We start from the raw sequence: 6,762 nt of genomic DNA on the forward strand, positions 1-6,762 counted from the left end.
TGGAATGGAAAAATCACCATTTATTGTGGAAGTAGTTAATATGAGATTTTCCTTTAAACTGGTATCCAGTTTAGTTTGGGGATGGTGGGGTTGGGGATAGAAAATCTAAAACAGACGTTCTTTCAGCTTTTTGAATATAAATTCTTGGGCTGAAACCATAGGGGAGAGAAACTACTCAAGAAATGTCTCCTGAGATATGCTTTCTCTTCTTCACGTTTTCTAGCTTATGGTCAACCCTGAGAAGATCCTTAGTACTGCAGTTATTAAAAAGGTGATCTACCACTGCTACAACAAAAGAGCTATGGCTAGTTTAGCCTGAATTCAGTATATTAAACAGATTACACTGCTTAACCAGTCATTAGTTAACTGAGAGAACAAATAACTTCTAAGATATATGCATCTTAGTTGAAAATATCAAGATATAAAGGAATGTTATCTATTTGAAAGATCTATAACCTCAAGAACTGTTGTTTGATAAATATTTCATCAATTTTTTCTGAAAATCACTGTGTAAATATATAGCTCTGTGGCCATAAATCCTTGAAACATCAATATGTCAAGTTTGCTGCTTTAGTGCTCTAGCAAGGCCTTTCTGTCAGTGTTGTTGCAACACTTCTAGAAGAAGGGTTGATACTTTCCTCCAAAACGAACTCCAGTTCTTGAAAATCCTGAAGCCTGGCAACATCTCGATCCTAGAATAAGGAGAAAAATAGTATTTCATTTATTGTATGAGGGTAAAGTATCAATTTGAATTCTGACAACAAATAGTATATCAAGTGAGACTGTCAATTCTGCCAGCCCACAAGAATGCAGTGAAGAACTTAGTACCTTAAAGTTAAGTGGTTTGGTTATGAAATAACATATTCTATATACGAAGCTGTTCCAGGTGACTGTGTGCTGGAAAATATCTAAATTTACCTCTGACTATAGATTAGAGTGGTAAATCTGCAGTCATTAGGGTTGCCAACAGGCTTGGAGAAAATACTGCCTTCCTTTACAGCTTTGTTAGGTTTTACTTACCAGGTAATATTTACCTCCATGCCATGAAAAACTCCAGCTGCCCATTTCTACACAAATCCTCTCTACTAAAGGAATAGGAGCTGTGGTGGCTCAAGTGGTTAAGACGCTGAAGTGCAGGCTGTGGAAGGTCAGTAGTTCAGCAGTTCAAGACCTGGGTGCCGCAAGACGGGGTGAGCTCATGTCTCTAGTTCCAGCTCCTACCAACCTAGCAGTTCGAAAGCAAGAAATTGCAAGTAGATAAATAGGTACCACTTCGGTGGGGAGGTAACAGCGTTCCGTGCGCCTTGGTGTTTAGTCATGCTGGCCACATGACCACGGAAATGTCTTCGGACAGCGCTGGCTCTTCGGCTTTGAAACGGAGATGAGCATCGCAACCCTAGAGTCGGATTCGACTGGCTTTCGAGCAAGGGAACCTTTACCTTTTAAAGGAATATGACATTTTTCTCCAGGCCTCTTGGCAGTTCTAATTTTGAAGGCCCCATTTTTAGAGGAAGCCAAAGGGGGCTACAGTGACACATAAGGAGTAGGAAGAGCTACTGTCTTCCATCTGTTTCTAGATTTACCTAGAAAATGTATATGCCACCTCTCCAGAGACCTGTTTATCTCCACTTGAAGCACCTAATTTGCCCTAGGAATTGGAAGAGAAGAGGAGGGCAAACTAGCCACCAGAGAGGGAGAGATTAGCTGCCACCTGAAACTGTTGGAAAGAAATGAACAGGTGTGCAAGGTTTTGCTGGAGATGGAGCAAAGGATGTTCAGATTCAGGAATAGTCAAGTCAGATGGCCCAAACATCAATACTTTTTCAAAAATGCATCAGAGCAATGGATGAAATTACATTTGACAGAATTCACTTCCATATTTTCCTTCCCATAACCTGTGGAGGTTTGAGAATTAGAGAATGGGTATGTTTGGTGTAATGTTGCCAACTGAACGGAGCAATATGTACTGTCGCATCAGTAGAGGTTTAATTAATGGAAACTGACAGCTGAAGCTTTTCATGGCATGCAGTCAAATAATGTCACCTAATAATTGCTTGCCAATCAGACGAATACTAAAGAGACAGAATGACCGTTTTAAAGTTGGCAACCCTACTTAGGAGGCCTCTCATCTTCCCTCGCTAGCCCCAAAAGCTGAACATCTGTTTGAAGGGACATTCTTATTAAAAGCAGCTTGCTGTTATGTACAAAGATTTCTCATTTGGACTCAAGTGGTAGCTAACAGGTCTCCAATGCGGTGCCCACAGGCACCATGGCACCCGCCAACACCTTTCATGGTGCTGCCACTTGTTCTTAGAAAGTAGGAGTGCCAGGTGGAGCCTATGCCCAGCAAAGTTGATGATTAACCACTGGAGATTTGATTGGTTGTGTAGGTTTTTAAAATGGTGCCTTGGCCGCAGCTGCCACCACAGCACAAGGATCTTCACTGTGACTGAAAGCAAGCTGCAGCAGCCATTCTGTGGCTGGCTCTGACTCATGTGGCAGGCATTTTATGGCAGCTGTTTTGTGTGTGCACCCACCATGCATTGTCAAAATTCCAAGGGTACCTGCAGGCTCAAAAAGGCTGGGGACCCCTTGTAGCTGATATTCACAGAAAAACACCAAATGCGGCATTTTGTAGAGAACAAGCTGCGGTTGAAGATAGTGCACTTGGTGGGTGTTGCAATATGTCTTAACAAAAACTGATATTTGTTGCCTGTACATTGCGTTAACTAACAGACTGTGTTCTGTGATGACTAGGGGTATATTTCTGCCAAGGGAAGCTGTCAACATGTAAACAACTACTTAAAGGAAAACATTAATCCTTACCTTTCTTACCAGCATATTGGGTAGCTTTCTGATCTTCTGTACTTGTTCAGGATTAACACCCAGTTCACAACAGCTCACTCTGAGTAGATCTAGGTAAGTCAGCTCTTGTCCAGTTCAATTTCAATAAAGTCATTTTCTTTTGGATTCTGAACTCTTACTTTAAGCGCCAATTCTATATATTTGGATATTTAAAAAATTGTATTTTTTCCCACAATATTGAAAAAGCACTTTCAGTGCAGTCCTAAACACAGTTCCTTGGAATGATTCACTACTAATTTAAAAATAAATTTACTACAAAGTGCTCTTAAAATTGCAGGATTCAGTTCTTTTTAGGCTGACGGCACAATCAAGAAAAATTTAAAGTGACAATATTCCATTGTAATCAGCAGGATTAGTGTACACCAGAGGCGTCGAACTCATTTGTTATGAGGGCCGGACCTGAAGTATGTCACTTTGTTGGGCTGGGCCATGCATATATAAACTTTATAAAGGACGCAGGCAAACCCAATTAACTATATTATTTTTAGTCAAAATACAAGCATGCTTTAAGAACATAAGCAGAGCTCTACTGGATCAGACCAGTGGTCCATCTAGTCCAGTATCCTGTCTCACACAGTGGCCGTTATTCCAAATGAGCCCACCCCATAGATCTATACAGGGGCATTACAATATCAGCTGTTTCATTCTCAATCCCTTTCCTAATCATCTCTAATTTAAGAGTTTGCCTTTTTTCACTACTGCAGCACACTGGGTTAAAACATAAGAGAAGCCCATCCAGCCGAACACTGTCACACAGAGGCTAAAGCCCAGTTGCCCTCAGGGGGTCCACCAGCAGGGCCAGAACTCCAGAAGCCCTCCCTCTGTTGCCCTCCAAGCCCCAAGAACACAGAGCATCACCCTGGAGGAAATGGCTACTTTGGAGAGCAGACTCCCTTCCATTAGACTCCCCCACCCCAAATCTCCAGGAGGTTCCCAATGGGGTTGTAGGGGTGGAAACTAGTCAGAGGATTAATAATACTGATTTTACTGACCAAAAACTGACAAATTACTGAACAATTTAATGTCAGCCTACTGATAAGGAGCTGCGGTGGCTCAAGTAGTTAAGACGCTGAACTGCAGGCTATGGAGACCCGAGTTGCCGCATGACGGAGTGAGCTCCCGTCTCTAGTTCCAGCTCCTGCCAACCTAGCAGTTCGAAAGCAAGAAATTGCAAGTAGGTAAATAGGTACCACTTCGGTGGGAAGGTAACAGCGTTTCGTGCGCCTTGGTGTTTAGTCACGCTGGCCACATGACCACGGAAATGTCTTTGGACAGCGCTGGCTCTTCAGCTTTGAAACGGAGATGAGCACCGCAACCCTAGAGTCGGATTCGACTGGCTTTCGAGCAAGGGAACCTTTACCTTTACCTTACTGATAAGCTAGCGTTTTAAATGTAAAACTAGGACTTCATTAAAGATTATTATTATCTGGCCTCCACCATCCCCATAGCCAGCCCCATAGTTAGATGTGACCGAAATAAAAGGATTGAACACCTTTTTCTTGATTTTTTTTAAGAATAGAGGACGTTTTCATTATTGTACAAAATTTAAGGCAAAAGATTCCCTTTTAAAAATAATCACATACTGCAGATAATAAAACAGCAAAAACATATTAAAAACCAAACATAAAGTAATAATTATGACAACAAAACATAATTACTGTAAGGTAAGACTTGTATTTGCTTGTCTTTGGTTTTTTGATAAAAGAACTGGCCAGCATCCTGCCATCCCTGGTGGAGGCTGTGTCGGGCTGGGCATTGGAACACCCTAGACCGATTGTCCTGCGTGATTTCAATGTCCATGTGGACAATGTGGCCTAGTGTCATCCATGGTGGCGCTGGGACTCTCCCAATATGTAATGACTCCCACTCACCGGGCCGGACACATGCTCGATCTTCGCGGCAGGGGTCAGCAGTGCCATGGTTGGACCATCATACCCTGAAGGCCCATCTGAATGTTTCACCCCAACCCTGTTTGGGCAGCGAGCAGATTTCAGCTTGCCCATGGAGCCAAATGGACCCTATGTGGCTTCAAATGGCCCTGAGGGAACCAATGCCCCCTGGTGGCTCATTAGATGAGCACATGGAGGATTGGCATAGCTGACTCTTGGCAGCCATGGATGAGATCGCTCCCCGACGCCCTCTACGCCCTCACTCTAGGCTGGTTCCTTGGTTTACCCAGGAGTTGTAGCTGATGAAGCGAAGGCTAAGATGGCTAGAGAGACAGTGGTGATGCGCCTGCAACGAAGTCACAAGAACATCTTATAATACTGAGAGTATTATGCGGCCATGATTGCATCTGCGAGCTCATGCCCAACCCAGTTATGTAGAGTAATTCGGTTTATAACTGTTCTGCCGCAAGACAGACCAAATGTTAGGGCTACTTTGCAGATAGTCCTGTCGCTCCGCCATGACCTCCCTGCCACAGTTGAGACAGTAAGTGAACTCAAGGCTCCATGCACATCTTCTAGTCTGTTTATGGATTATTTCAGTCCGCTCAGCCTGGAGGAAGATGACAAACTGCTCTTAACTGTACGCCCTACCACGTGCTGCCTTGACCCGTCCCCATCATGGCTAACTAAAGCTGGCTGTGATAGGTTTCGAGATGCCCTAAAGGAGATTATCAGCAAGTCCCTCTCAGAGGGACAGTTCCCTAGGGCACTCAAGGAAGCTGTGGTTCATTCCCTCCTGAAAAAGCCATCTCTGGATCTGGCCGAATTGGCTAATTACCAGCTGGTCTCCAATCTGCCCTATTTGGGCAAAATAATTGTGGCAATTCAGCTACAGAGCTTTTTGGATGACACTTTCATTCTAGATCTTTTCCAGTCCGGTTTCCACTCAGGCCACAGGACGGAGACGGCACTGGTTACCCTCACGGATGATCTCCGGAGGCATCTGGATCAGAGCAGATTGGCAGTGATGTTGCTGTTGGACCTGTCAGCAGCATTCGATACGGTCAACCATTAGTTACTGATCCACCGCCTTGCCGACACTGGAGTCCAGGGGTCTGCCTTGCAATGGCTGGCTTCTTTCCTTCAGAGTCAGGGACAAAGGGTGGCGCTAGGGGAGCAGTTATCCCAAAGGCACCCACTGATTTGTGGAGTACCCCAAGGGGCGGTGCTGTCCCCAATGTTATTTAACATCTACATTTGCCCTTTTTGCCCTAGCTGCCAAGAAAATCCAATCTAAGTTAGTGTTCAAAGACTAGGCCAGCAAAATATTATTGTTTTCTATTGCCAGCCAGACAAATTTCTGAAGGGCCATTTGTTTTAAATGGATTTTAATTGTTACAAAAATGTAAATTTTAATAGTTTTAGTAGCAATCCAGTTTTAATATTTTGTTTACTCATTATTTTACATTTTTTCTTGTTTTTAATTGCCTTTGGCCCTATGCAATAGAATTGAACCGCTAAGGCAAATCAAGCAATAATTTGAAGGAACAATTTGTAGAAATGTGCTTTTAAAAGATCCATGGTGCAGTTTGGTTACAGCAGATTTGAGTTCTAGCCCTGTAAAGTGCCTGTATGGGAGAAATTAAGGAAGAGCACGGTATGACTCAGCTATGCAGTGCTATATTAACTGCTCTCCCAAGCAGAGTAATGTTATTAATGTTCCTCTGGCACGGTTTTTGGAATATGTGTATCCCATCCTCAGTACTTCATTTCTCAAAAATAAATCTGAGGATTAGGTCATATAAGATGGAGGCTCTTGAGGGGAGGGGAAATCCCACCTCCAGAATCTCTCCTTCTAAACTCTCTTCCCTCTACTCTTTAACTCTGTTGCTCTCAACAGAGCAGTTTGGTGCAGTGGTTAAGTGTGTGGACTCTAATCTGGGAGAACCGGGTTTGATTCCCCACTCCTCCACTTGCACCTGCTGATGTGACTTTGGGTCAGTCACAA

Source organism: Gekko japonicus, unplaced genomic scaffold (assembly GCF_001447785.1).
Source record: "Gekko japonicus isolate JY-2015 unplaced genomic scaffold, Gekko_japonicus_V1.1 scaffold15, whole genome shotgun sequence".
Lineage (NCBI taxonomy): Eukaryota > Metazoa > Chordata > Lepidosauria > Squamata > Gekkonidae > Gekko > Gekko japonicus.